The sequence below is a fragment of the Bufo bufo genome, chromosome 3 (genome assembly GCF_905171765.1).
Source record: "Bufo bufo chromosome 3, aBufBuf1.1, whole genome shotgun sequence".
Classification (NCBI taxonomy): Eukaryota; Metazoa; Chordata; class Amphibia; order Anura; family Bufonidae; genus Bufo; species Bufo bufo.
In genome coordinates, this window is record NC_053391.1 from 481,525,250 (window position 1) to 481,551,531 (window position 26,282).

Genomic DNA, 26,282 nt, shown 5'->3' on the forward strand with positions numbered 1-26,282 from the left:
CTTAATATGCAAAAACTGACTCTAAGCAAATCACTGGCTGCAGGTAAATATGTGCAGAGCAGTCGTTTCCTGTGTGTTGGGAGGGACCAGGAAGTGTCAGACCAGGAGCGGCAGTAAAGTCAGTATTGACTTTTTATTTTTAAAGGGATTCTGTCTAGGGATCGACCGATTATCGGTTTGGCCGATATTATCGGCCGATATTGAGGATTTTGAACGTTATCGGTATCGGCATCTATTTTGCCGATATACCGATAACGTATGGGGAACACAGAACGCGCTGCTCTCAGCGCGTTCTGTGTTCCCTCCGCAGCACAGGGGAGAAGGAAGCAGTGTCTCCTCCCCCTGTGCTGCTGCTGCTGCTGCTGCCGCTGCCGCCAATGACAGAAGAGAAGACAAGAGGAGGGGAGGGGCTGTGGCCGCTGCGCCACCAATGAAGATAAGCCTTTCATTCATATACAGGAGGCGGGAGCTGGCTGCAGAATCACATAGCTGGCTCCCGGCCTCTATGAGCGATAGCCGCGATCCGCGGTAGTTAACTCCTCAGGTGCCGCGGATCGCAGCTACCGCTCATAGAGGTCGGGAGCCGGCTATGGGATTCTGCGTCCTGTATATGAATGAGAGACTTATCTTCATTGGTGGCGCAGTGCGCCCCCCCCCCCAAGCCCCCCAGTATTAATCATTGGTGGCGTAGTGCGCCCCCACCCCAATCCCGGCCAATAGTAAAAACATTGGTGGCGCTGTGCGCCCCCCCACCCAGTATTACTCATTGGTGGCAGTGGCCACAGGATCCCCTCTCCCCTGCTCCTCCGATCGGAGCCCCAGCTGTGTAAGCCTGGGGCTCCGATCGGTTACCATGGCAGCCAGGACGCTATTGAAGCCCTGGCTGCCATGGTAAGCTCCATGCTGCTGTGTGCACAAAGCACAGAGCAGCAGGGACAGTGTGAGATCCTATTCACCCTGATAGAGATCTATCAGGGGGAATAGGACAAGGGTTCTAGTCCCTAAGGGGGCTAAAAGTTAGTAAAAAAAAAAAAACACAAAAATATTAAGTATAAATGAAAAAGACTTATAAAAAAAAAATACACATTAACAATAAACATATTAATTTTCAGCAGATTTGTGTAGGAATTTTTATTTTTTCTCAAAAATGAAAATTCCCAGAATATCGGTATAAATTATCGGCTATCGGCCTGAAAGTTCACAAATTATCGGTATCGGCCCTAAAAAATCAATATCGGTCGATCCCTAATTCTGTCACCTCTTTTTACCCTATAGAGATGCGGACATGCACGGCTAGATCGCCGCTAGCATGCCCTCAATATACCTGTCCCATAGCTCTGTGTGGTTTTATTGAGTGTAAAAAATAATTTTATATATATGTAAATCAGCCTGGTAAGGAGCCCAAGGGGCGGCACTAACCGTTTTGGAGCCCAGCCACGCCCCCTGTGAAGGAGCCCAGCACCGCCTGTAACCAGGAGTCTCCTCCTTGCTCAGAAAGTCAGATCACCGTAATCTCGCGATGTGTGAGGTCACGCATGCGCAGTGCCAGCATAGTGTTCCTTCCCTGTACTGGCATCGGCCTCAGGGAAGGAACTGCGCATGCGCAAGCTCACGCACCTTGAGATTACGGGGATCTGACTTTCTGAGCAAGGAGGAGATTCCTGGATACAGGGGGGGCATGGCTGGGCTCCAGAACGGTTATACAGCCCCTTGGGCTCCCTGATGCCGTCCTTCACTCTCTGCGCCTGATACTAAAATGGACGGCGCAAGTGCGGGATTTGCGGGGCACGGAGGAGACCGAAGATGTCAACTACCTTTACAAGGGCGTGCCAAACGGTGAGAGGACGGAGCCTCTAGGTGCTGCAGTAATGCCCCACTAGCACCTAGAGGCTCATTTGCATATTATAAAAGTCATTATTTAGCGCGAATGGCGGCAGGCAGGGAGATATAAGTCATACAGTTATGTTCTGACATTAGCACATTGCTAATGTCAGCCAGCTACATAACGATTTTTCTGATGACAACCAGAGACTAGCGTAGATATCAGTATAGGTGCTCAGATTGCCGGATGCTGCGCTTAATTTATGATGAGGCGTACCCCTCATCATAAACTAGGCGCAGCCTCCGGATGAATTATCTGACTCAGTAGGGACTGTGGGCCACAGGGATGGTCTAAGTTAGGCCTCTTTCACACGACCGTTTTTTTTTTTTTTCCGTTTATGGGCTGTTTTTTGCGGTCCGTATATGGAACCATTCATTTCAATGGTTCCGCAAAAAAAAACGGAATGTACTCCGTATGCATTCCGTTTCCATATTTCCGTTCCGTTGAAAGATAGAACATGTCCTATTATTGCCCGCAAATCACGTTCCGTGACTCCATTCAAGTCAATGGGTCCGCAAAAAAACTGAACACATACGGATATGCATCCGTTTCCATTCCATTTTTGCGGAACCATCTATTGAACATTTTGTGCCCGGCCCAATTTTTTCTATGTAATTACTGTATACTGTATATGCCATACGGAAAAACAGAACAGAAACTGAAACAAAAAATGGAACAACGGATCCGTGAAAAACGGACCGCAAATCACACTGAAAAAGCCATACGGTCATGTGCAAGAGGCCTTAGACTGTTTGTTTTCTGTGCTAAAAGTCCAAACGAAGAAAGAGGAAGTTAACAAGCCAGGAAGCAAAGCAGTTACATGGAGTGACCTAAAAATATCAACAAAACCATCCACCCAGTTCTTTTATTTAAAAAAATAAATTATTCAAATCTAAGTTTTAAATATGATAAAAAAAAAATTTTTGATGGAAGAGTCCCTTTAAGATTTGCAAAGGATGTGTGTTTCTGTGTCGACTTTAACTCCAGAGAGAGAGTACACATTTAATGCCTCACAACGTCAGTGATTTCCATCAGTGATTTTGAGCCAAAACCAGGTGCGAGCTCAAAACACAGGACAGGAGCAGATCTCTCCCTTATACAGTTGCAAGAAAAAGTATGTGAACCCTTTGGAATGATATGGATTTCTGCACAAATTGGTCATAAAATGTGATCTGATCTTCATCTAAGTCACAACAATAGACAATCACAGTCTGCTTAAACTAATAACACACAAAGAATTAAATGTTACCATGTTTTTATTGAACACACCATGTAAACATTCACAGTGCAGGTGGAAAAAGTATGTGAACCCTTGGATTTAATAACTGGTTGAACCTCCTTTGTCAGCAATAACTTCAAATAAACGTTTCCTGTAGTTGCAGATCAGACGTGCATAACGGTCAGGTGTAATTCTTGACCATTCCTCTTTACAGAACTGTTTCAGTTGAGCAATATTCTAGGGATGTCTGGTGTGAATCGCTTTCTTGAGGTCATGCCACAGTATCTTAATCGGGTTGAGGTCAGGACTCTGACTGGGCCACTCCAGAAGGCGTATTTTCTTTGGTTTAAGCCATTCTGTTGTTGATTTACTTCTATGCTTTGGGTCGTTGTCCTGTTGCAACACCCATCTTCTTTTGAGTTTCAGCTGGTGGACAGATGGCCTTAAGTTCTCCTGCAAAATGTCTTGATAAACTTGGGAATTTATTTTTCCTTCGATGATAGCAATCCGTCCAAACCCTGACGCAGCAAAGCAGCCCCAAACCGTGATGCCCCCACCACCATACTTCATAATTGGGATGAGGTTTTGATGTTGGTGTGCTGTGCCTCTTTTTCTCCACACATAGTGTTGTGTGTTTCTTCCAAACAACTCAACTTTTTGGTTTCATCTGTCCACAGAATATTTTGCCAGTACTGCGGTGGAACATCCAGGTGCTCTTGTGCAAATTGTAAACGTGCAGCAATATTTTTTTTGGGGACAGCAGTGCCTTCCTCTGTGGTATCCTCCCATGAAATCCATTCTTGTTTAGTGTTTTACGTATCGTAGATTCGCTAACAGGGATGTTAGCATATGCCAGAGACTTTTGTAAGTCTTTAGCTGACACTCTAGGATTCTTCTTCACCTCATTGAGCAGTCTGCGCTGTGCTCTTGCAGTCATCTTTACAGGACGGCCACTCCTAGGGAGAGTAGCAGCAGTGCTGAACGTTCTCCATTTATAGACAATTGGTCTTACCATGGACTGATGAACAGCAAGGCTTTTGGAGATACTTTTATAACCCTTTCCGGCTTTATGCAAGTCAACAATTCTTAATCGTAGGTCTTCTGAGAGCTCTTTTGTGCGAGGCATCATTCACATCAGGCAATGCTTCTTGTGAAAAGCAAACCCAGAACTGGTGTGTGTTTTTTATAGGGCAGGGCAGCTGTAACCAACACCTCCAATCTCATCTCATTGATTGGACTCCAGTTGGCTGACACCTCACTCCAATTAGCTCTTGGAGATGTCATTAGTCTAGGGGTTCACATACTTTTTCCACCTGCACTGTGAATGTTTACATGGTGTGTTCAATAAAAACATGGTAACATTTAATTCTTTGTGTGTTATTAGTTTAAGCAGACTGTGATTGTCTATTGTTGTGACTTAGATGAAGATCAGATCACATTTTAAGACCAATTTGTGCAGAAATCCATATCATTCCAAAGGGTTCACATACTTTTTCTTGCAACTGTATCTTATGTCTGTTGAGGGCCCAATCCTGGCTTTGTCTCACAGTCACTGATGTGTGAATGAGGCTTAAAGGGGTATTCCCATCACAGTGATCACTGTTAAGTCTGTTAATGATTTGACAGTGATCATTTTTGTACATTTTATTACCCAATTCCCACCCTTTTTGAGAAAATAAGTCTCCTCTTACCTGATTGTTGTCTTTCGTCTCCCCTGGTTACGGCCACATCTCGCCTGTCGAATCCGGCCGGGCCGCGCTTGCGCAGAAGACTGAAGATTTTCTCCCGGCAGGGCTGCGCAATGTCCTGAACGCGCACGCCGCCGCGCATGCGCCATGGTGGCTTATTCCTGGCCTGTATAGTACAGAGCCGGCGTTCAGGACATTGCGCGGCCCAGCCGGGAGAAAAACTTCAGTCTTCTGCGCAAGCGCGGCCCGGCGAAGACGTCAATCAAGCCCAGCCGAATCCAGGAAGTAAACGTCGCGCTGGCCGCAGGTAAGTATGAAAACTGATGATAGGAATACCCCTTTAAGGCCGAATGCACACGGCCGCGTTCCGTGGCCGAGAGTGGTCCGTGGTATGCCGGGCTGGATTCCTGTTCAGAGAAGGAGCGCACGGCGTCATTGGTTGCTATGACGCCACGCGCTTCATGCCGCTGCTGCACTACAGTAATTCACTCGTATAGTGTATTACTTTAGTGCAGCGGCGGCATGAAGCGCACGGCGTCATAGCAACCAATGACACTGTGCGCTCCTGCTCTGAACAGGAATCCAGCCCGGCATACCACGGACCGCTCTCTGACCACGGAACACGGCCGTGTGCATTCGGTCTAACACTGGTAAATGTGTGCTTGTCTGCTAACATGCTAGATCTAATCAGTTCCAAGGCAAGTCTCATCACGGATTGCTTCATGGACATTCCTGGGGTGTGAAGTATGACAGCCGAGCTCTTATGTAACACCTCTAAGCAGATCTCATAACTGACATGTTGGCCATGCTGGCTCATGTTAATACAGAAGAACAGTATAAAGCTAAATCCAGTAGAAAGTTGCAGCTGAATGCTTTCTCATGGATTACAAGTGCGCATGGTGAGTAATATACAGTCAGGTCCATAAATATTGGGACATCGACACAATTATAACATTTTTGGCTCTATACAACACCACAATGGATTTGAAATGAAACGAACAAGATGTGCTTTAACTGCAGACTGTCAGCTCTAATTTGACGGTATTTATATCCAAATCAGGTGAACGGTGTAGGGATTACAACAGTTTGCATATGTGCCTCCCACTTGTTAAGGGACCAAACGTAATGGGACAATTGGCTTCTTAGCTGTTCCATGGCCAGGTGTGTGTTATTCCCTCATTATCCCAATTACAATGAGCAGATAAAAGGTCAGAGTTCATTTCAAGTGTGCTATTTGCATTTGGAATCTGTTGCTGTCAACTCTCAAGATGAGATCCAAAGAGCTGTCACTATCAGTGAAGCAAGCCATCATTAGGCTGAAAAAACAAAACAAACCCATCAGAGAGATAGCAAAAACATTAGGAGTGGCCAAAACAACTGTTTGGAACATTCTTAAAAAGAAGGAACGCACCAGTGAGCTCAGCAAGACCCGGAAGACCACGGAAAACAACTGTGGTGGATGACCAAAGAATTCTTTCCCTTGTGAAGCAAACACCCTTGACAACAGTTGGCCAGATCAAGAACACTCTCCATGAGGTAGGTTTATGTGTGTCAAAGTCAGCAATCAATTTATTACTCATACAGCTTCCGGGGCCTGTGAGATCCAGGGGGGTGGATCTCACAGGCTCTTCACCGGAAGGCAGCGCGATGCCTTCCTTAGATATCGCGCTGCCTTCCATGCCATCGGGTCCCCCCCACAGCCGCATGGGGACCCAATGGCACCGCCCGATCGCCGCCACAACTGCAGGTAAAGCCACAAACCGCAGGTCTGAATTGACCCGCGGTTTGCGGCGATCGCCGATACGGGGGTTCACATGACCCCCCCGGCATTGTGACAGGATGCCCGCTGAATGATGGTTGCAGTGATGACGGTTGCAGTAGAGGCATCGCCAGGGATGAAACCCAGCGTCTGGTGATGTCGATGCGTTCCAGACTTCAGGCTGTAATTGACTGCAAAGGATTTGCAACCAAGTATTAAAAAGTGAAAGTTTGAGTTATGATTATTATTCTGTCCCATTACTTTTGGTCCCTTAACAAGTGGGAGGCACATATGAAAACTGTTGTAATTCCTACACCGTTCACCTGATTTTGGATACCCTCAAATTAAAGCTGACAGTCTGCAGTTAAAGCACATCTTGTTTGTTTCATTTCAAATCCATTATTGTAGTATATAGAGCCAAAAATGTTAGAATTGTGTCGATGTCCCAATATTTATGGACCTGACTGTACATGTATGATGATATTAACCGCCTCCGGACCGCCTAACGCAGGATCGTGTTCCGGAGGCGGCTCACTCAGGCAGAGTCACGCATATACGCGTCATCTCGCGAGACGCGAGATTTCCTGTGAAGGCGCGCGCGTTCACAGGAACTGCAGGTAAGCGAGTGGATCTACAGCCTGCCAGCGGCGATCGTTCGCTGGCAGGCTGTAGATGCGATTTTTTTTAACCCCTAACAGGTATATTAGACGCTGTTTTGATAACAGCGTCTAATATACCTGCTACCTGGTCCTCTGGTGGTCCCTTTTGCTTGGATCGACCACCAGAGGACACAGGCAGCTCTGTAATAAGTAGCACCAAGCACCACACTACACTACACTACACCTGTCACTTATTAACCCCTGATCACCCCATATAGACTCCCTGATCACCCCCCTGTAAGGCTCCCTTCAGACATCCGTATGTGTTTTACGGATCCACGGATACATGGATCGGATCCACAAAACACATACGGACGTCTGAATGGAGCCTTACAGGTGGGTGATCAATGACAGGGGGGTGATCACCCCATATAGACTCCCTGATCACCCCCCCTGTCACTGATCACCCCCCTGTAAGGCTCCATTCAGACGTCCGTATGTGTTTTGCGGATCCGATCCATGGATCCGTAAAACACATACGGACGTCTGAATGGAGCCTTACAGGGGGGTGATCAATGACAGGGAGGTGATCACCCCATATAGACTCCCTGATCACCCCCCTGTAAGGCTCCATTCAGACATTTTTGTGGCACAAGTTAGTGGAAATTGTAAGAAAAAAAAATAAAAATCTATTTCCACTAACTTGTGCCACAAAAATGTCTGAATGGAGCCTTACAGGGGGGTGATCAGGGAGTCTATATGGGGTGATCACCTCCCTGTCATTGATCACCCCCCTGTAAGGCTCCATTCAGACATTTTTGTGGCACAAGTTAGTGGAAATTGATTTTTATTTTTCTTACAAAGTCTCATATTCCACTAACTTGTGACAAAAAATAAAATCTCACATGAACTCACCATACCCCTCGCGGAATCCAAATGCGTAAAATTTTTTAGACATTTATATTCCAGACTTCTTCTCACGCTTTAGGGCCCCTAAAATGCCAGGGCAGTATAAATACCCCACATGTGACCCCATTTCGGAAAGAAGACACCCCAAGGTATTCGCTGAGGGGCATATTGAGTCCATGAAAGATTGAACTTTTTGTCCCAAGTTAGCGGAAAGGGAGACTTTGTGAGAAAAAAATATAAAAAATCAATTTTCGCTAACTTGTGCCAAAAAAAATAAATCTTCTATGAACTCGCTATGGGCACATCATTGAATACCTTGGGGTGTCTTCTTTCCAAAATGGGGTCACGTGTGGGGTATTTATACTGCCCTGGCATTTTAGGGGCCCTAAAGCGTGAGAAGAAGTCTGGGATCCAAATGTCTAAAAATGCCCTCCTAAAAGGAATTTGGGCCCCTTTGCGCATCTAGGCTGCAAGAAAGTGTCACACATGTGGTATCGCCATACTCAGGAGAAGTTGGGCAATGTGTTTTGGGGTGTCATTTTACATATACCCATGCTGGGTGTGATAAATATCTCGGTCAAATGCCAACTTTGTATAAAAAAAATGGGAAAAGTTGTCTTTTAGAGAGATATTTCTCTCACCCAGCATGGGTATATGTAAAAAGACACCCCAAAACACATTTCCCAACTTCTCCCGAGTACGGTGATACCACATGTGTGACACTTTTTTGCAGCCTAGGTGGGCAAAGGGGCCCACATTCCAAAGAGCACCTTTAGGATTTCACAGGGCATTTTTTACACATTTTGATTTCAAACTACTTCTCACGCATTAGGTCCCCTAAAATGCCAGGGCAGTATAAATACCCCACAAGTGACCCCATTTTGGAAAGAAGACACCCCAAGGTATTCCGTGAGGGGCATGGCGAGTTCCTAGAATTTTTTATTTTTGTCACAAGTTAGCGGAAAATTATGATTTTTTTTTTTCTTACAAAGTCTCATATTCCACTAACTTGTGACAAAAAATAAAAACTTCCATGAACTCACTATGCCCATCACAAAATACCTTGGGGTGTCTTCTTTCCAAAATGGGGTCACTTGTGGGGTAGTTATACTGCCCTGGTATTTTAGGGGCCCTAATGCGTGAGAAGTAGTTTGAAATCAAAATGTGTAAAAAATGCCCTGTGAAATCCTAAAGGTGCTCTTTGGAATGTAAACTTTTACCTAAACCATTTCTTTTTACCCAAACATTTTTTTTATCAAAGACATGTAGAACAATAAATTTAGAGACAAATTTATATAGAAATGTAGTTTTTTTTGAAAAATTTTACAACTGAAAGTGAAAAATTTCATTTTTTTGCAAAAATTTCGGTAAATTTCGATTAACCACCTCAGCCCCCAGTGCTTAAACACCCTGAAAGACCAGGCCACTTTTTACACTTCTGACCTACACTACTTTCACCATTTATTGCTCGGTCATGCAACTTACCACCCAAATGAATTTTACCTCCTTTTCTTCTCACTAATAGAGCTATTATTTGGTGGTATTTCATTGCTGCTGACATTTTTACTTTTTTTGTTATTAATCGAAATTTAACGATTTTTTTGCAAAAAAATGACATTTTTCACTTTCAGTTGTAAAATTTTGCAAAAAAAACGACATCCATATATAAATTTTGCTCTAAATTTATTGTTCTACATGTCTTTGATAAAAAAAAAATGTTTGGGTAAAAAAAAAATGGTTTGGGTAAAAGTTATAGCGTTTACAAACTATGGTACAAAAATGTGAATTTCCGCTTTTTGAAGCAGCTCTGACTTTCTGAGCACCTGTCATGTTTCCTGAGGTTCTACAATGCCCAGACAGTACAAACACCCCACAAATGACCCCATTTCGGAAAGTACACACCCTAAGGTATTCGCTGATGGGCATAGTGAGTTCATAGAACTTTTTATTTTTTGTCACAAGTTAGCGGAAAATGATGATTTTTTTTTTTTTTTTTTCTTACAAAGTCTCATATTCCACTAACTTGTGACAAAAAATAAAAACTTCCATGAACTCACTATGCCCATCACGAAATACCTTGGGGTCTCTTCTTTCCAAAATGGGGTCACTTGTGGGGTAGTTATACTGCCCTGGCATTCTAGGGGCCCAAATGTGTGGTAAGGAGTTTGAAATCAAATTCTGTAAAAAATGACGAGTGAAATCCGAAAGGTGCTCTTTGGAATGTGGGCCCCTTTGCCCACCTAGGCTGCAAAAAAGTGTCACACATCTGGTATCTCCGTATTCAGTAGAAGTTGGGGAATGTGTTTTGGGGTGTCATTTTACATATACCCATGCTGGGTGAGATAAATATCTTGGTCAAATGCCAACTTTGTATAAAAAAATGGGAAAAGTTGTCTTTTGCCAAGATATTTCTCTCACCCAGCATGGGTATATGTAAAAAGACACCCCAAAACACATTCCTCAACTTCTCCTGAATACGGAGATACCAGATGTGTGACACTTTTTTGCAGCCTAGGTGGGCAAAGGGGCCCATATTCCAAAGAGCACCTTTCGGATTTCACTCGTCATTTTTTACAGAATTTGATTTCAAACTCCTTACCACACATTTGGGCCCCTAGAATGCCAGGGCAGTATAACTACCCCACAAGTGACCCCATTTTGGAAAGAAGAGACCCCAAGGTATTCGCTGATGGGCATAGTGAGTTCATGGAAGTTTTTATTTTTTGTCACAAGTTAGTGGAATATGAGACTTTGTATGAAAAAAAAAAAAAAAAAATCATCATTTTCCACTTACTTGTGACAAAAAATAAAAAATTCTAGGAACTCGCCATGCCCCTCACGGAATACCTTGGGGTGTCTTCTTTCCAAAATGGGGTCACTTGTGGGGTAGTTATACTGCCCTGGCATTTTCCAGGGGCCCTAATGTGTGGTAAGTAGGTAAATGACCAGTGAAATCCAAAAGGTGCTCTTTGGAATATGGGCCCCTTTGCCCACCTAGGCTGCAAAAAAGTGCCACACATGTGGTATCTCCGTACTCAGGAGAAGTTGGGGAATGTGTTTTGGGGTGTCTTTTTACATATACCCATGCTGGGTGAGAGAAATATCTTGGCAAAAGACAACTTTTCCCATTTTTTTATACAAAGTTGGCATTTGACCAAGATATTTATCTCACCCAGCATGGGTATATGTAAAATGACACCCCAAAACACATTCCCCACCTTCTCCTGAGTACGGAGATACCAGATGTGTGACACTTTTTTGCAGCCTAGGTAGGCAAAGGGGCCCATATTCCAAAGAGCACCTTTCGGATTTCACTCGTCATTTTTTACAGAATTTGATTTCAAACTCCTTACCACACATTTGGGCCCCTAAAATACCAGGGCATTATACCTACCCCACAAGTGACCCCATTTTGGAAAGAATAGACCCCAAGGTATTCGCTGATGGGCATAGTGAGTTCATGGAAGTTTTTATTTTTTGTCACAAGTTAGTGGAATATGAGACTTTGTATGAAAAAAAAAAAAAAAAATCATCATTTTCCACTAACTTGTGACAAAAAATAAAAAATTCTAGGAACTCGCCATGCCCCTCACGGAATACCTTGGGGTGTCTTCTTTCCAAAATGGGGTCACTTGTGGGGTAGTTATACTGCCCTGGCATTTTCCAGGGGCCCTAATGTGTGGTAAGTAGGTAAATGACCAGTGAAATCCGAAAGGTGCTCTTTGGAATATGGGCCCCTTTGCCCACCTAGGCTGCAAAAAAGTGCCACACATGTGGTATCTCCGTACTCGGGAGAAGTTGGGGAATGTGTTTTGGGGTGTCTTTTTACATATACCCATGCTGGGTGAGAGAAATATCTTGGCAAAAGACAACTTTTCCCATTTTTTTATACAAAGTTGGCATTTGACCAAGATATTTATCTCACCCAGCATGGGTATATGTAAAATGACACCCCAAAACACATTCCCCAACTTCTCCTGAGTACGGCGATACCAGATGTGTGACACTTTTTTGCAGCCTAGATGCGCAAAGGGGCCCAAATTCCTTTTAGGAGGGCATTTTTAGACATTTGGATACCAGACTTCTTCTCACGCTTTGGGGCCCCTAGAATGCCAGGGCAGTATAAATACCCCACATGTGACCCCATTTTGGAAAGAAGACACCCCAAGGTATTCAATGAGGGGCATGGCGAGTTCATAGAAATTATTTTTTTTTGGCACAAGTTAGCGGAAATTGATATTTTTTATTTTTTTCTCACAAAGTCTCCCGTTCCGCTAACTTGGGACAAAAATTTCAATCTTTCATGGACTCAATATGCCCCTCACGGAATACCTGGGGGTGTCTTCTTTCCGAAATGGGGTCACATGTGGGGTATTTATACTGCCCTGGCATTCTAGGGGCCCTAAAGCGTGAGAAGAAGTCTGGAATATAAATGTCTAAAAAATTTTACGCATTTGGATTCCGTGAGGGGTATGGTGAGTTCATGTGAGATTTTATTTTTTGTCACAAGTTAGTGGAATATGAGACTTTGTAAGAAAAAAAAATAATAATTCCGCTAACTTGGGCCAAAAAAATGTCTGAATGGAGCCTTACAGGGGGGTGATCAATGACAGGGGGGTGATCAATGACAGGGGGGTTGATCAATGACAGGGAGTTGATCAATGACAGGGGGGTGATCAATGACAGGTGGGTGATCAATGACAGGGGGGTGATCAATGACAGGGGGGTGATCAATGACAGGGGGGTGATCAGGGAGTCTATATGGGGTGATAACCACAGTCATTGATCACGCCCGTGTAAGGCTTCATTCAGACGTCCGGATTGTTTTGCGGATCCGATCCATCTATCAGTGGATCCGTAAAAATCATGCGGACGTCTGAATGGAGCTTTACAGGGGGGTAATCAATGACAGGGGGGTGATCAGGGAGTCTATATGGGGTGATAACCACAGTCATTGATCATGCCCCTGTAAGGCTTCATTCAGACGTCCGGATGCGTTTTGCGGATCCGATCCATCTATCAGTGGATCCGTAAAAATCATGCGGACGTCTGAATGGAGCTTTACAGGGGGGTAATCAATGACAGGGGGGTGATCAATGACAGGGGGGTGATCAGGGAGTCTATATGGGGTGATAACCACAGTCATTGATCATGCCCCTGTAAGGCTTCATTCAGACGTCCGGATGCGTTTTGCGGATCCGATCCATCTATCAGTGGATCCGTAAAAATCATGCGGACATCTGAATGGAGCTTTACAGGGGGGTGATCAGGGAGTCTATATGGGGTGATCACCACAGTCATTGATCATGCCCCTGTAAGGCTTCATTCAGACGTCCGGATGCGTTTTGCGGATCCGATCCATCTATCAGTGGATCCGTAAAAATCATGCGGACATCTGAATGGAGCTTTACAGGGGGTTGATCAATGACAGGGGGGTAATCAATGACAGGGGGGTGATCAGGGAGTCTATATGGGGTGATAACCACAGTCATTGATCATGCCCCTGTAAGGCTTCATTCAGACGTCCGGATGCGTTTTGCGGATCCGATCCATCTATCAGTGGATCCGTAAAAATCATGCGGACATCTGAATGGAGCTTTACAGGGGGTTGATCAATGACAGGGGGGTAATCAATGACAGGGGGGTGATCAGGGAGTCTATATGGGGTGATCAGGGGTGATTAGGGGTGATCAGGGGCTAATAAGGGGTTAATAAGTGACGGGGGGGGGGGTGTAGTGTAGTGTAGTGGTGCTTGGTGCTACTTTACTGAGCTACCTGTGTCCTCTGGTGGTCGATCCAAACAAAGGGGACCACCAGAGGACCAGGTAGCAGGTATATTAGACGCTGTTATCAAAACAGCGTCTAATATACCTGTTAGGGGTTAAAAAAAACACATCTCCAGCCTGCCAGCGAACGATCGCCGCTGGCAGGCTGGAGATCAACTCTCTTACCTTCCGTGCCTGTGTGCGCGCGTTCACAGGAAATCTCGCGTCTCGCGAGATGACGCGTATATGCGTCCACTCGGAATGAATCAACCACCTCCAGGACGCGTCTGTGCGTACAGCGGTCCGGAGGTGGTTAATAACAAAAAAAGTAAAAATGTCAGCAGCAATGAAATACCACCAAATGAAATCTTTATTAGTGAGAAGAAAAGGAGGTAAAATTCATTTGGGTGGTAAGTTGCATGACTGGTCTGGTCATTAAGGGTGTTTAAAGGGAACCTGTCACCTGGATTTTGGGTATAGAGCTGAGGACATGGGCTGCTAGATGGCCGCTAGAACATCCGCAATACCCAGTCCCCATAGCTCTGTGTGCTTTTATGGTGTATAAAATATGATTTGATACATATGCAAATTAACCTGAGATGAGTCAGAGCTTGAAAAATATGACTCTTCTCTGGTCACACAAGTAAGATATGACTCTTTTATGTTAATTTGCATATGTATCAAATTGTTTTTTTTACACAATAAAAGCACACAGAGCTATGGGGATTGGGGATTGGGTATTGTGGATGTGCTAGCGGCCATCTAGCAGCCCATGACCTCAGCTCTATACCCAAAATCCTGGTGACAGGATCCCTTTAAGCTAGGGGAGCTGAGGTGGTTAAGCCCTTAAGGATGCAGGGCGTACCGGTACGCCCTATTTACCGAGTCCTTAAGGACTCAGGGCGTACCGGTACGTCCTAACTTTAAATCGTTATTCTGGCGCCGCGGGGGTTAATCGGAACGGGATGCCGGCTGAAATCATTCAGCCGGCATCCTGTCACAACGCCAGGGGGGGGTCATGTGACCCCCCTGTATCGGCGATCGCCGCAAACCGCAGGTCAATTCAGACCTGCGGTTTGCTGCGCTTTCTGCAGTTTCGGATCTCCGCAACCAAAAATCATATGTACCCTAAACTTGTACCAACAAAACTGCCACCCTATCCCGTAGTTTCTAAAATGGGGTCACTTTTTTGGAGTTTCTACTCTAGGGGTGCATCAGGGGGGCTTCAAATGGGACATGGTGTCAAAAAAACCAGTCCAGCAAAATCTGCCTTCCAAAAACCGTATGGCATTCCTTTCCTTCTGCGCCCTGCCGTGTGCCTGTACAGCGGTTTACGACCACATATGGGGTGTTTCTGTAAACTACTGAATCAAGGCCATAAATAATGAGTTTTGTTTGGCTGTTAACCCTTGCTTTGTAACTGGAAAAAAAATATTAAAATGGAAAATCTGCCAAAAAAGTGACATTTTGAAATTGTATCTATTTTCCATTAAATCTTGTGCAACACCTAAAAGGTTAACAAAGTTTGTAAAATCAGTTTTAAATACCTTGAGGGGTGTAGTTTCTTAGATGGGGTCACTTTTATGGAGTTTCTACTCTAGGGGTGCATCAGGGGGGCTTCAAATGGTTATGGTGTAAATAAACCAGTCCAGCAAAATCTGGCTTCCAAAAACCATACGGCACACCTTTCCCTACGCCCTACTGTGTGCCCGTACAGTAGTTTACGGCCACATATGGGGTGTTTCTGTAAACGGCAGAGTCAGGGCAATAAAGATACAGTCTTGTTTGGCTGTTAACCCTTGCTTTGTTAGTGTAAAAAATGGGTTAAAATTGAAAATTAGGCAAAAAAATGAAATTCTCAAATTTAATCCCCATTTGCCAATAACTCTTGTGCAACACCTAAAGGGTTAACGAAGTTTGTAAAATCAGTTTTGAATACCTTGAGGGGTGTAGTTTATAGAATGGGGTCATTTTTGGGCGGTTTCTATTATGTAAGCCTCGCAAAGTGACTTCAGACCTGTAGTGGTCCCTAAAAATTGGGTTTTTGTAAATTTCAGAAAAATTTCAAGATTTGCTTCTAAACTTCTAAGCCTTGTAACATCCCCAAAAAATAAAATATCATTCCCAAAATGCTACAAACATGAAGTAGACATATGGGGAATGTAAAGTCATCACAATTTTTGGGGGTATTACTATGTATTACAGAAGTAGAGAAACTGAAACTTTGACATTTGCAAATTTTTCAAAATTTTTGGTAAATATGGTATTTTTTTATGCAAAAAAAATAACTTTTTTGACCCAATTTTAGCAGTGTCATGAAGTACAATATGTGACGAAAAAACAATCTAAGAACGGCCTGGATAAGTCAAAGCGTTTTAAAGTTATCAGCACTTAAAGTGACACTGGTCAGATTTGCAAAAAATGCCAAGTTCTTAAGGTGAAATAGGGCTGAGTCCTTAAGGGGTTAAAGAGGTTGTCCGGTCCCCAAATTATTTTCATGTGCTCAAAACACCCCTCACCATGCATACATATGCCCCCAATACCTGTTTTTGATGTCTGAGCTTTCCTTCCCCCCTGGAAGACATCACATTATCCTGGCAGATCTGTTTACTTTCTTTCCTTCTTGTTTTGTTGAATACATAACTTTATTGATGCACAATCCTGGCTACACTGCAGAGTGATGAGTCACAGGCTTGACACGCCCCCCACTCTGCTCTGCCTGCAGCAGCCACACCCACTACAACTCCTGTGTTTTACACCGACATAAATCTGCTTCTCACCCAGTGTCTAAAGCCCATTACTGACTGCCCATAGGCTCTGCCCTCACATCTGTATCTAATCCTATCCTGTGTGATACAGCCTGCTGAGCTGTGTATCTAATCCCATCACTGACAGTCCACAGGCTCTTCCCTCACCATCTCCAGAGTGTGAAAAACAGCTTGAATCAGCAAGTGTATCCAAACACATCTGTATCTAATCCTATCCTGTGTGATACAGCCTGCTGAGCTGTGTATCTAATCCCATCACTGACAGTCCACAGGCTCTTCCCTCACCATCTCCAGAGTGTGAAAAACAGCTTGAATCAGCAAGTGTATCCAAACACATCTGTATCTAATCCTATCCTGTATGTGTGTCTGATACACATCCTGTGTGCGATACAGCCTACTGAAGTGTATATCCAATCCCATCTTCAACGATACAGCCTGCTAAACTGTGTATCTAATCCCATCTTCTATGATGCTTCCGGCTGCGCGGTGTCTCTAATCCCATTTTGTGTTACACAGCCTGCTGAGTGGTGTATCTAATCCTGTCTTGTATGATACTGTCTGCGGAGCAGTGTATATAAACCCTTATGCACACAACGATATCCATTTTGCAATCCACATTTTTTTGCAGTCTCATTGAGTTCTATGGATTTGAGGTCCTCATTTTGAAAACTAGAATAGGACATGTTCTGTCTTTACTGGAACTGACATACGGAAACACACCGATGACGTCCCTGTGCTTTCCACATCTGTATGTCAGTTCTGCGAAAGATAGACCATGTCCTATTCTGGTCCTCATAATGCAGATCTAAAACCAATAGGACTGCAAAAAAATGTGAAATCGCACACAGAGAGTAACCTTATTTAGTGGATCTGCGACTTGCAGACCGCAAAACAGATACGATTCTGTGTACGAGCCCTATCACTTATGGGTGCTGAGTATAAGTGACGTCCACAGTGCAGCCATAACCGTGCTATCCACAGTGCCCCCATAACAGTGCCATCCATTGCCCCTATGTGCCATCCAGTTCCCCTATTGTGCCAACCATTGCCCCCTTGTGCCATACACAGTACAGGCATCACATAGAAGCCTGTACGATACAGAGAGCGGCCGGCGGTCCTGAACATGCACACTAGCATTCAGCCTAGTGCGCTGTGAAGACTGCCGGCTGGCGTTTTCTCCAGCAGGAGGCGGTGACGTCACTCGTGACGATCAGTCTCCTGCTGGAGAAAGGAAGAGAAGACGACAGACTTCAGCCGGAAGCACAGAAAAGCCATCTGGAGGGACCACGTGACCGGGAGGCAGATCTCAAGAACGGCTGCACTGTGGAAGGCAAGTATGTGAGCACTAATCTTTCCTCCACAGGTTAGCTTGTAATAGCAAAAAAAAAGTTAAGCCTGGAGAACCCCTTTAACGTCTAAGCCTAAACAATTTGTGTAGCAATAAATAGTGCGAAAGTAGCCTTATACAGTATTATCGGCAGCCTTCTCCGGCAGGATCCGTGCTGCCGGAAGTCCGCTCCGGCCCCATTGACTATAATGGGGGTGGGCTGGAGAACCGGCTGCAGCGCGGCAAACATGCAGAGAGGCGACCGGAATAAAACTACGACATGTAGGACATTACTACAACATTATAGTCAATGGGGCCAGAGCGGACTTCTGGCGGCACTGTGCACTAGCGGCAGCATGGATCCGGCAGGCTGTTCCCCCGCTGAAACAGCCTGCTGGAGAAGTCTGCAGCTAGTGTGAAAGTAGGCTAAGCACTGTGCCATTCATAGGCAGCGCTGACACTCACCTGCCATTGCCCTTTACTCACTCTTGGCTGCAATTACTTCTGGCCCCTGATCAGCGTGTGCATATCCTGTCTGTAGCACCAACTACAGTGCAGTATGGGTGCTTCTCCTACTACTGTGAAATGCCCAGGAGTTAATGATTTACACCATTTGCTGGAGAGTACAGTGCACTCAGTCAGGGTGATAATACTGCACAGTTCAATGCAGTATTAAAGGGGTTAGCCACTTTCTGGTTATTATTGACCTGATTGTGAGATGATTATATGGCATTTACCAATGTAGCCTTAGCTGAAATTCTGCACCATGTCCTATCATCTATCTTTCTATATATACAGTACAAAGTACGAATGTATGTATGTTCCACGATCACTCAAAAACACAACCATCGATTTTAATGAAACTTGGTATACACAGCCCTTGCTACCTGGAAATAAATCTTGTGGATGGGGGTGGGTCGTCCCAGCTCTCTAGGACGTACCGTTCCTGAGATATTCTCAAAAAATGACCTGCATTAGCCAATACAAGCCTGCAAGTCGTTCTCTTCACATCCCAACTGCCATACACACGGTCACATGTCCCTGATCAGCCAATAGAAGCTTGCAGGCCCTTAGTCTCCACATACACACAGTTTTACTCCAGGTTTCCATAACAACCCATCCATTTTTCTTCACTGCTGTAGGTCAGCTTTAGGCTAGGGCTACACAATGACAATAAGTTGCACACTGCTACATGTGTCGCGCGACATTGATGTTGCACGACCATTTATATAATGATAGTCTATGGTGTTGCACTGCGATATGTGACATGCTGCGACTGACAGTCGCAGAAAAAATCCATCTTCTGCTGGAGAAAGGAAGAGAAGACAGGAAGATAAGAAGACTGACTTCGGCCGGAATCAGTGAAAAGCCATCTGGAGGGACCACGTGACCGGGAGGCAGATCTCAAGAACGGCTGCACTCTGGAGGGTAAGTATGGGACCAATAATCTTTCCTCCACAGGTTAGCAGGTATTAGCCAAAAAAGGTTAAGCCTGGAGCACCCCTTTAAGGGGATGGGCTGCTGTGGAGGTCCCATTTTAAAGTGGCGGGGTACTATGTAGTTCACTGTTAAAGGGGTGGGGTGCTGTAGATGTCACTGTTATGGTGGATACTGTCAATATCTTTTAAAGACACACACACACACACACACACACACACACACACACACAAACATTAAATGAAATATACACATGCAAAGCCAGGTCCTTCTGCTAGTATTTTATAAAGTATGCCCCCTTGTGCTGTCCACACAGAGCTCCTGTCCATAAAGTGGCCGATGATGGAGGGTCATGTGACCAGGCAAATTACCTCCATGTGATGTCTCCTCCATTCAAATCCACTGCACCTGCACTAAACCCCCAACAGAACAAGCGCAGATGGCAGGTGCAGTGGATTTGAATGGAGGAGGAATCACATAGAAATGATTTGCCTGGTCACATGACCCTCTATCAGCAGCCATTTTGTGGACAACACAAAAGATTTTGTAAACAAAGGAGAATAGCTTATGAAATATAGAAAATGATGCAGAATTTTAACTAAGGCTATATTAGTGTCATCTCACAAATACATTGGTCAACAGTAACCATCCCCTTTAACTATTTGCTTTATAAGAAAATCTGTGAGTTTTACAAAACACCGATGTCTCTAATGAAGCGCCCTGAAGGGCAGTATATGACACAGGGAGGATTTTCACTTAGATTCCCTGTGTCATGTACCTCCCCCTTTAGGCCAAGCAATACACATAATGCAGTGTATATATGTTTTGCCTGTAGTTTTCCCTAATAATTCCTTCCTGTCATAAGAATATCTCATTTGATAAGTATGCCAAGTTAGCGTTAAGATTTCCATTATTGGTCGTGAAAATTTTAAAGGGGTTGTCTGGGTTCAGCGCTGAATCCGGACATATCCCCCTATTTCACCCAGGGGGATATGAGCTTTGGAGCATTTCATGCTCCAGTGCTCTCCCTTGCCATGCGCTATATCGCACAGGGCAAAGGCTTTTTTGTTTACATTTTTACACTGCTAGGCAGAGGCTTCTGCCTAGCAGTGTTCCCGGTGACTTCACCGGCACTAATGGGCGAGCTTTAGTGCTGCCTACCCATTAGTGTCGGTGACTTACTGGGGTCACTGCTAGGCAGAAGCCTCCACCTAGCAGAGACCTGGTACGTCACCGTATCTAATTAAAAAGCCCTGCGCGATCCAGTAGGCCGACACCCCCTGTTCTTTCACCATACCTTCATATCTGTCCACAGGATAGGTGATAAGTATTTGATCACGGGGAAAGAGAATGGGGGGTATTAAGTCCCCCAAGAGAATAGAGCAACAGTCACACATGTGCGCTGCTACTCCATACATCTATTTGGGACCACAAAAAAACATCCAGATTATCACACTTTCTGGCAAAAACCTGTCTCTTAGTATCTCCAGTGCTACAATACAAAAAAAAAAATTATTATCTGCAATAATTCATGATGGACCATAGAGATGCACAGTATTTTTAGTAAACAGAGATTGCTATAAACAGCTTGTATAGTGCTGATGGCTTTTGCAGGAAGAGCACGGTTATAAGATCACTTTATGCTTCTATAGAGAGGGCTTCCAATAACATTATATCAGCGTTCGGATATTAATTCAACTCAAAAGGCTGCGCCACAGCCAACATTACTCATACTAAAAGGTCCATGCCAGTCAAATTCTTCCTCACCGAACCTTCCTTTGGGTCTCACACAGTCCTTTTGGCGATTAATTTTTTTCAGGCGTTTGGTTTTTTTATGCAAAAAAAAATAAATATAAAAAAAGCACCAGAGGTTTGATTGAAGTCTGTGGGAATTATGAAACAGTACAAACATGCATTTTTCAGTGGCTTTTTTTTTTAGTCAATGGACTGGATGTAGAGGTTTTTTTCTCTCCTTTTCTGGTGTTTTTGACCTATAGACTTCCATTTTTTTTTTTTTTTGCAGTAATTAAAAAAAACACAAACGGTAATGGATTTAGTTTTTTTCAATGGTGTGTTTGTTACACTAGCTTTTTCATAATTATTTACAGAGGAAGTGACCTGAGAGAGGGTACATACCTCCTTGCAGAAAAACAAACACACATAGTATGGTAGCAGCCTTAAACTGTGAGCACAAAAAATGGAATCACATAACTGATAAAGAAAAACTTATACCGAAAAAAATAAGTTTCTCTTTAATTAGGTCTAAGAACCACAGGTAAGGCCTCTTTCACACTTGCGTTGTTGGGATCCGGCATGCACTTCCGTTGCCGGAGGTGCCTGCCGGATCCGGAAAAACGCAAGTGTACTGAAAGCATTTGAAGACGGAACAGTCTTCCAAATGCTTTCAGTGTTACTATGGCACCCAGGACGCTATTAAAGTCCTGGTTGCCATAGTAGGAGCGGGGAGCGGTATACTTACAGTCCGTGCGGCTCCCCGGGCGCTCCAGAATGACGTCAGAGCGCCCCATGCGCATGGATGACGTGATCCATGCGATCACGTGATCCATGCTCTTGGGGCGCCCTGACGTCACTCTGGAGCGCCCGGGGAGCCGCACGGACGGTAAGTACACTGCTCCCCCGCTCCCCACTACACTTACCATGGCTGTCAGGACTTTAGCGTCCCGGCAGCCATGGTAACCACTCTGAAAAAGCTAAATGTCGGCTCCGGCAATGCGCCGAAACGACGTTTAGCTTAAGGCCGGATCCGGATCAATGCCTTCCAATGGGCATTAATTCCGGATCCGGCCTTGCGGCAAGTGTTCCGGATTTTTAGCCGGAGCAAAAAGCGCAGCATGCTGCAGTATTTTCTCCGGCCAACAAACGTTCCGTACCGGAACTGAAGACATCCTGATGCATCCTGAACGGATTACTCTCCATTCAGAATGCATTAGGATAATCCTGATCAGGATTCTTCCGGCATAGAGCCCCGACGACGGAACTCTATGCCGGAAGACAATAACGCAGGTGTGAAAGAGCCCTAAACCACCCTGCCAATTCTGCATTTTCCAGTAAAATTTACAGTAGGTGTACACGCTTGGGCAGGAAGTATCTGACCCAGATACTCCTGGGAAATATTAAAGGGGTCGTGGCATCTCAGACAGTGGGGGCATATTGTTAGGATATGCTCCCATTGTCTGATAGGTGTGGGTCCCACCTCTGGAACCTGCACCTATCTTGAAAATGGAGCTGTCAAAGTCCCAGAGGGTGCACCACGCATGCGCTGCCGCCCTTCATTCATTTCTATGGAGATTCCAAAATTAGCCAAGTGCGGCCTCGTGTTAGGCTTAATTTTAGAGATAGGTGTGGTCTCTCAGAGGTGGGACCCACAACTATCAGAAAATGGGGTCATATCCTAGCAATATGCCCCCATTGTCTGAGATGGGAATACCCCTTTAAAAGCTCCACAGAACATTTTTTCACTGTTCCTGAGTCAAAAGTGTATTTTACATCTCTTTAGTCTTTTATTGTGCACACACTACAAATGATTTTAGGTTTGTGTTCCGCTGCTTTATGAGACCCTTAAAGAATAGTACTTGTGCTAACATTGTGTACATCACTGCTTTGGAAATTGTTGGAAGACCGATGTCAGAATTGGATCCAGCATGAACGTGGTGTTTTCTGGCATATTTTAGCATCCATATTACAGACTCAATTCCTAGCCCCCCTGAAAGTTTCATGAGCCATACTTACAGTATATATACATATATTCATTTATTATACTCCCTTAGGCCTCCTGCACACGAACGTGTGCGCCCTGTTGCCGTATTGCAGATCTGCTGCGGACCCATTCACTTCAACGGGTCCGCAAATCGGAGATGCGGAATGGTGCGGGACGGAAGCACGGAACGGAACCCTATGGGCTTTCATCCTGTACTTCCGTTCTGCAAAAAGATACATGTCCTATCTTTTTGCGGAACACCATATTCGCGGACTCGTTCAAATGAACGGGTCTGCGATCCGCTGCGGCTGCCCCACGGATAGTGTTCGTGCGTTGGGGACCGCAATTTGCGGGCCGCAGCACGACCACGGGGCGCACACGTTCGTGTGCAGGAGGCCTTATAGAACGCTGACATATTCTGCGGCACTTTACACACGTTATCGCTCTGTCCGCAGAGGGGCTCACAATCTATGTTCCCTATCAGTATGTCTTTGGGTGGAAACCCACGCAAACACGTGGAGAGCATACAAACTCCATGCAGATGTTGTCCTTGGTCAAAGAGTAGTTTAGTAGTCATTTGCAGAGTTTGGCGTAAACTGTGCAGCTAAAATGTCACAAATCATGATATGTAATGTTTTAATGAAAAAAATTGTGGCTTTTCTTATCCCTCCCAAATTTGGAAATTAACTATTAAAGTGGGCATGGTTTCCAAGGAGACATATTTGGCCATGTTTATTAACCACCTCAGCCCCTATAGCTTAAACACCCTTAATGACCAGGCCACTTTTTACACTTCTGACCTACAGTATTTTCACCGTTTATTGCTTGGTCATGCAACTTACCACCCAAATGAATTTTACCTCCTTTTCTTCTCACTAAACAACAAAAAAAACAACATCCATATATAAATTTTTCTCTAAATTTATTGTTCTACATGTCTTTGATAAAAAAAACAATGTTTGGGTAAAAGTTATAGCGTTTACAAACTATGGTACAAAAATGTGAATTTCCGCTTTTTGAAGCAGCTCTGACTTTCTGAGCACCTGTCATGTTTCCTGAGGTTCTACAATGCCCAGACAGTACAAACACCCCACAAATGACCCCATTTCGGAAAGTAGACACCCTAAGGTATTCGCTGATGGGCATAGTGAGTTCATAGAACTTTTTATTTTTTGTCACAAGTTAGTGGAAAATGATGATTTTTTTTTTTTCTTACAAAGTCTCATATTCCACTAACTTGTGACAAAAAATAAAAACTTCTATGAACTCACTATGCCCATCAGCGAATACCTTGGGGTGTCTTCTTTCCAAAATGGGGTCACTTGTGGGGTAGTTATACTGCCCTGGCATTCTAGGGGCCCAAATGTGTGCTAAGTAGGTAAATGACCTGTGAAATCCGAAAGGTGCTCTTTGGAATGTGGGCAAAGGGGCAGCCTAGGTGGGCAAAGGGGCCCACATTCCAAAGAGCACCTTTCGGATTTCACCGGCCATTTTTTACACATTTCGATTTCAAACTACTTACCACACATTTGGGGCCCTAGAATGCCAGGGCAGTATAACTACCCCACAAGTGACCCCATTTTGGAAAAAAGACACCCCAAGGTATTCGCTGATGGGCATAGTGAGTTCATAGAAGTTTTTATTTTTTGTCACAAGTTAGTGGAATATGAGACTTTGTAAGAAAAATGATGATTTTTTTATTTTTTTTCTTACAAACTTGTGACAAAAAATAAAAAATTCTAGGAACTCGCCATGCCCCTCACGGAATACCTTGGGGTGTCTTCTCTTTCAAAAATGGGGTCACTTGTGGGGTAGTTATACTGCCCTGGCATTCTAGGGGCCCTAATGTGTGGTAAGTAGGTAAATGACCTGTGAAATCCGAAAGGTGCTCTTTGGAATGTGGGCACCTTTGCCCACCTAGGCTGCAAAAAAGTGTCACACATCTGGTATCTCCGTACTCAGGAGAAGTTGGGCAATGTGTTTTTTACATATATCCATGCTGGGTGAGAGAAATATCTTGGCAAAAGACAACTTTTCCCATTTTTTATACAAAGTTGGCATTTGACCAAGATATTTATCTCACCCAGCATGGGTATATGTAAAATGACACCCCAAAACACATTGCCCAACTTCTCCTGAGTACGGCGATACCAGATGTGAGACACTTTTTTGCAGCCTAGATGCGCAAAGGGGCCCACATTCCTTTTATGAGGGCATTTTTAGACATTTGGATCCCAGACTTCTTCTCACGCTTTAGGGCCCCTAAAATGCCAGGGCAGTATAAATAGTCCACATGTGACCCCATTTTGGAAAGAAGACACCCCAAGGTATTCAATGAGGGGGATGGCGAGTTCATAGAAAATATTTTTTTTTGGCACAAGGTAGCGGAAATTGATTTTTTTTTTTCTCACAAAGTCTACCTTTCCGCTAACTTGGGACAAAAATTTCAATCTTTCATGGACTCAATATTCCCCTCAGCGAATACCTTGGGGTGTCTTCTTTCCGAAATGGGGTCACATGTGGGGTATTTATACTGCCCTGGCATTCTAGGGGCCCTAAAGCGTGAGAAGAAGTCTGGAATATAAATGTCTAAAAAATTTTACGCATTTGGATTCCGTGAGGGGTATGGTGAGTTCATGTGAGATTTTATTTTTTGACACAAGTTAGTGGAATATGAGACTTTGTATGAAAAAAATATAAATTTCCGCTAACTTGGGCCAAAAAAATGTCTGAATGGAGCCTTACAGGGGGGTGATCAATGACAAGGGGGTGATCAGGGAGTCTATATGGGGTGATCACCCCCCCTGTCATTGATCACCCCCCTGTAAGCCTCCATTCAGACGTCTATGTGTTTTGCGGATCCGATCCATGTATCAGTGGATCCGTAAAAATCATACGGACGTCCGAATGGAGCCTGACAGGGGGGTGATCAGGGGTGATCAGTGGTTCATAAGGGGTTAATAAGTGACAGGGGGGGGGGTGTAGTGTAGTGGTGTTTGGTGCTACTTTACTGAGCTACCTGTGTCCTCTGGTGGTCGATCCAAACAAAAGGGACCACCAGGTAGCAGGTATATTAGACGCTGTTATCAAAACAGCGTCTAATATACCTGTTAGGGGTTAAAAAAAAAATCACATCTCCAGCCTGCCAGCGAACGATCGCCGCTGGCAGGCTGGAGATCCACTCTCTTACCTTCCGATCCTGCGTGCGCGC

The 26,282-nt window shown here is 44.5% G+C and overlaps 1 protein-coding gene across 1 annotated transcript in view; it reads right to left on the minus strand.

Annotated features, from left to right (window-relative positions):
- The window catches only part of GGACT (gamma-glutamylamine cyclotransferase), a 61,411-nt gene extending 42,909 nt beyond the window's left edge, over positions 1-18,502 (minus strand). Inside the window, exon 1 of the mRNA XM_040421995.1 lies at positions 18,411-18,502. The gene's annotated coding sequence lies outside the window, so the exon portion shown is untranslated. The remainder of the gene's footprint in view (positions 1-18,410) is intronic.
- Positions 18,503-26,282: the final 7,780 nt, after the last annotated feature.